Below are 5747 nucleotides of genomic sequence, written 5' to 3'. Positions count from 1 at the left end.
GAGTTAAGGAAATATTGCATGCTTTTTAGTCGCGACAAGCCGGCTTATAAAATGGTTCTGAATGTTTTTCTCAAGTACAAAGTTTTAGCTCATAGCTCCGTCATCTCTTGACCGATCTGAGATATAATTACAGTTTTGGACTCAGGAGGTCAAACACTTTCCACTGATGTATTAGGCCATGCCCAATTTCAATGTTAGGATAGGCTGGTAGAGATCCTGATGAGTAATATAATTGAATCGGGTATACGCGCGCCTCACGCTTGGTATTGCCAACTCGCAAAAATATAGTTAATAAAAAAGGTCTCGTAGATTAATTTACTCTAATCCTGTGTAAAAGAATTTGATGTGCCGCGGCTATTGAGGATTACCTTTTGTTTATAACTATCAAAGACTTACTTTTTTCCTTTCAAACGCTGAATGTTTAGTCTCGCCACATCACATGACAGTAAAATGTAGTAGTATTCGATTAGTTTGTTTTGTTTGCTGTTAAGCACAAAGCTATACAATGGGATATCTGTGCTGTGCCCACCAGGAGTATCAAAACCCGGTTTTAAGCGTTCTTAGCCCTCAGACTTAAAGCTGAGCCACTAGGGTCCGTGCATTACGGTGCCAGGATTGGGATTTGGGCAGAATCTATGGCGTACGTTTCTCCAGCGTGCATTTGACATGTTAAGTAGTAAAGCTTAGTGTTGAAAGAATTGTACTGTTGAAATAATAACTTGTTACTCGTAGTAAACAAAAAGTTATATCTAATTTACAGATTAAAATAACAGAAGTTAAGATGAAAAACTAAAATGATAGTTATAATGATAGGGGTCATCCTTCATCGTAGAGAGAGTCAATATCTTCTCCTATCCTTCTGTGCAGGGTTCTTCCGGTTTCTCCCTAGTACATATGATGGCAGATGTTACATGCAAGTTGATGAGCAACATTATAGGCAAAACACCCACCTTTATATTACAAACACGTTTTCGTAAGACAGTGGGTATTGAAAGGTAGTGTATGTAGATTTGGTAAATTAGCTTTTTAGGGTTGGATCTGACCGTACTACCACTTTAATCGGCCGTTCAGATGTCTTGATTATGGATTATATCTTCTTGGAGATACTTTCATCAGTTGGGGATATCGTAAAAATAATCTTTTTTGGTTTCTTTGGAAAATTGTCTTTTTCTTCTTGGTTTATCTCTTCTTTGTTTTTCACATTGGAGATGCAATATTACTTTTTTTGCGCGTTATATATAGTCCTTGAAATTCTGCTCGATGAACAAAGGTGGGTAATTATTATTCAAAAGGAGTGATTTTAGTTCCTAGCGTGTAGCGTTTTTTTTTTTTTACTATAATTGCGATCGATTCTTTAGAATTATTCAACAATTTCACCTTTCTTGGAAACTTGCTTGAAGTAATTTAGTAACGGCTCTAAAATTGTATGCATAAGTCAAGACAGACTTTCAGTGGCGTAATTCTGAAATGCGGCTATTAGAGGGTTTAAGTTCATCCTGAAGCTTCTTGGGGAGTTCGCTTGTTTTTTTTTTAAGTTCATAAATAATGTCTTTAGCTTTCATCTACATTTTTTGGTTGGGTTACTGTTAAGTATTTGAAATTTATTCCCGTCTTTTATATTTTTTGTTCATAAGTATTTAAGCTCATAACCACAAAACCTTTACATTTGTCGGATTCCTTAAAGATGATGTTGGAATCTTTTTTAAGTTTTTTAAGTTCTTAGGTATCTAAGTTAGAGTTGGTCTGATGATTTTTATGTCTTTGTAAAACGTTCCTGATCTTTCTTCTCACATCTGCGATATTCGTTATAATACCTTTATTAGCTGTTGTTCGCAGTAAAAGATTTAGTCATTTCTTTTTTTTCATAGAACACGTTTTGTTGGAATGTTTAGTTGTTATTGGAAAATCAGGTCCCTTAGCTAGCAGTTTCAAGGAGAAACCATGGCTTTCCTTCTTTAATCAAATTAATCAAACTCCAACATCCAATTCAATCTGAATCATTCGAATGACAAGAGGAGTAAAGATTTTCTTGAGTTACCTAAATGATCGATAATGACAAAAATATGCGATCTACAAATCAATTAAAAACCCTCTTTTTTCTCAACTTTAACTTACATCATCCAAAAGTTTTCAATCATTTTTTAACTAATCATGGACAAATAACTCCTGACACGAGTCCACCATTCTCTTTACAAATCCTTACCAAACCCACCAAGTACACTGACGGAAAATATAAAGAATCTCAAACCGCAGGTGAATAGGGACAAAGGATGGCGCCTACAATTATGATTATAAATGTGTTAGCTTTTCATATTAACTTCTTTTCTCTTAATCTATAAATTAGATAGAATTATTATTTACTACAGGATACAATTTATTATTTCAACAATACAATTCTTTCAACACCAAGCTTTACTATTGTTATGGTGTGCACGTCCTTTAGAAGCCGGCGAAGAAAGATGGTTGGAATACTATTATACACTATTCTAATTCTTGAAAATTCCTGAGGGAGTAGATTAAGAAAGTAGTGTTTAAAAATGAAAAGTGCCTAATACTAATGTCTTATGAAAAATATAATACTAAGATTTACTACTTAATATGCCAAACGTATGCTATAGATTCCATTAGAATTTACTATTTGAAGTGATTGAAGCTTTGTACTGTCAGTTACGGTTTGTGTTTTAGTGGAACGCTCCTGAAGAAGGTGTAAAGCTGAACGTTAAGTGTCCATTTAAAGAAGAAAAATAACAAATTTTATGTTATAAGATAATTTATTACTACTATTAAAATGTCTTTTATACTCCAATGTACACTAGAGAAATTAAATGATGAATTATTATGGTCTTACCTTAAGGGCACAAGAGGAACACAGAAGACTGGTTTTCTGTCTTGCTGAAATCTTTAACACTAGCAGTTGTGATTACCTACTCACTTTCAGCCAGAATTAGTCTCGAATCGCAACTCATTGGATTGTGTGAGAAAGCTTGAATAACTCCCGCACTCATAAATCTTCTTGGTTTCCAGGCTCAAAAACAATTACAGCGGTTACAAAAGTATATAATCGTGTTGATCCTCACTGTAACATTTGTGTGGCTGTTTTAAAGCTATTTCTCAGGATCTTCATTTAGTGTGTTGTGGCTTTCTCTATGACTTTTACACTTTCTGGAAGAAACAAATATCTCTGTGTAACAACAATCTCCAGCAAAAAACATAATAAAGATTTTTTTTTATTTTACAGAACTGAATTTATTTCTGCCACAACACCTTTAGATATGGGAAATATATTACTAACAAAATTATTTCTTATTATGTAGAAATGCTGTAGATCACCTATTTACTCATTTTGCAATATCTTATTAAAATGTAAAGGACATTGTAATTCCAAGTAAAAAATTTAACGAGAGAAGAAATGGGCTACTGAATCTTCAAAGGATGAAATTAGCGGAACACTGATAATTTTGTTTAAGTACCGATAAAACACAAATCTTAATAAAAATTTAAAATAAATCGAAAATCCTCAAAATATTCGAACATATTTTCACTTCATAATATCTATGCACTCTAACAATTATACATATGATGAGATTTATATTTATTCTGACTATAACAACAAACTTATCAAGAAAATATATATACATGCAAAAAGTCTGTACGTTTGCATTAGTGCTGAGCAATTATCATTTTTGCAATTCCATTCGATACTTATACATAATTCCGATTAAGATTATCGATTATTTTAGCTAGATCACTAAAAAAAACGTGAAAATAACAACAACAACACAGAAACAAACAAAAAATAGATTGCATGGTGTCCATTAACTCAATAAATAATATGTAACGTCATACAAGAAAGAATAATAATCTGAAAACAAGATTTGTTGTGTCATTAAATATATAAAGATGGTAATTTGTTTTTTATCTTATGTATTATTGGAATCTTTCTATATATGTCTGGAATAAAAAAATTCACGAAAAAGACAAACATTTTGCATTTACGCTCCCTTATCTTTAAATTATCTTGTATGTACGGTATGCCTTTGTACTCATACAAACAGACTCTACTGTTGTCTGTGTTTCAGTTACGCTTTAGATACGAAGCCAAAATTTTTAGAAGTTAGTTTAAATTACCACATTTGAGTTTTACTGCAGTTTCATTTAACATCTGAATTAACCACAGAATTTTTTAAGTGTTCCTCATAAGCAAAGTCTTTGATTTCTTTCCAGTTCCACACAACACTTCTTTAAAAAAAAAATGCTACCTGTCTTGAGTCCCTGATACTATTAATTTATATTCACTTTGAAAATTTTCATTAGATGCATAATGTATGGTATAAATGTTCTGATCCTTTCTAATTCTCCACTTTTAGTTTTAATTACAACTGAGGTGATTCTTTAATGTGGCAACACTAGAATAACGTTATCAAAGCAGAAAGAAAAATATTTCACTTCCAATAAACTCGGAAAGTCTAACAATAACATAAAAAGTGCATGTTGCCATTAAATGCAACATTGCTTCACGTCTAAACTTCTAATAGATGGCAACAAGTTATTGTGTATTTATTTCCAAGTGAAGAAAATGGTTATAAGTCCAGAACAACGTTTCTATATTTCACTCAATGTTTTATTTGTAAAACTTCTTCAGCAACGACCTTCTACTTAAACTGGTTGGCTCGCAATGGCTATATCAAGCTTTAAATTTGTTCTACGCAACAACGGAGAACTAGAAAATGAGATCACATGTGCAATGATGTTTATACTAATTGTGATCAATCATACAAAATTAAAATAAATGTATATATCATCAACGAAAACATAAAATCTAATAGATACTTTGTAAACATAACTGTTTAGTTCAACTAATTAGAATAATGAAATAAGAAAATAACTCAATTATAAATACAACCAATACATGCATTAGAAGTAAACGAATGCAAACATTCATTCCATAAAGTAGCATGGAAAATCGAAACAAATACAATTATGTCGTAATGCCCGTCCATTATCTCGGTTCCATGGTAAATAAGCCGTAAGTTTACAGGCTTGCAGCGCTAAAATCGCGAGTTCAATTACCAGCGTGGACAGAGCGCAGATAGCCTATTGTGTAGCTTTGAGCAAAAAAAACTACAATAACCATTATCTCGACTGATTTGCAGCTTGAATTTCGAAACAACTAAAGTTTCTTTGTGTTAATTACGATCAAGAAAATCGTTAGCTATGGCTGTAACTTCTATTTGTAAAGGACAGTCAGATATTGGTTTGCTATGTTTTATTGAGTAATGGTCCGCTACCGCATTCGTTCCTATATTAAACTACTTTAACAAAGCATGTAATGAGCTAGATGTTTCGCCAACGTAATATTCGTTACATAGTGTACAAGTTACTTTGTAACTGACATTACGTGTTGTACATTTATCCCCTACAACTTCATATCTAGTGAAACCTATTTCTTTCTCGCAATCATTATCAGGATTGTGAACAGACACATTTTGTTAATTCTTCTGTTTGTTATATTTGTGACCCTCTTACCTGTATTATAAACAAAACTGAGTAAATAACCATTCAGTTCGAGCGCGTGCTTTAAATCAATCAGACCATTAAGTTTGCTTTTTATAGAATCACAATTGTTTGTTTGTTTTGAATTTCGTGCAAATCTACACAAGGGCTACCTGTGTTAGCCGTTCCCAATTTAGCATTACCACCCACCGCCAACTCTTGGGCTACTCTTTTACCAACGAATAGTGAGATCG

The 5747-nt window shown here is 32.6% G+C and overlaps 1 long non-coding RNA gene across 1 annotated transcript in view; it reads left to right on the top strand.

Moving 5' to 3' along the window:
- Positions 1-3197, top strand: part of LOC111089769 — a 9959-nt gene extending 6762 nt beyond the window's left edge. Inside the window, exon 3 of the long non-coding RNA XR_002613973.1 lies at positions 2855-3197. This is a non-coding gene — a long non-coding RNA (uncharacterized LOC111089769). The remainder of the gene's footprint in view (positions 1-2854) is intronic.
- The last annotated feature ends 2550 nt before the right edge of the window (positions 3198-5747 follow it).

This window comes from Limulus polyphemus, unplaced genomic scaffold (assembly GCF_000517525.1).
Source record: "Limulus polyphemus unplaced genomic scaffold, Limulus_polyphemus-2.1.2 Scaffold7302, whole genome shotgun sequence".
Lineage (NCBI taxonomy): Eukaryota > Metazoa > Arthropoda > Merostomata > Xiphosura > Limulidae > Limulus > Limulus polyphemus.
This window is presented reverse-complemented; position numbering and strand designations above follow the sequence as displayed.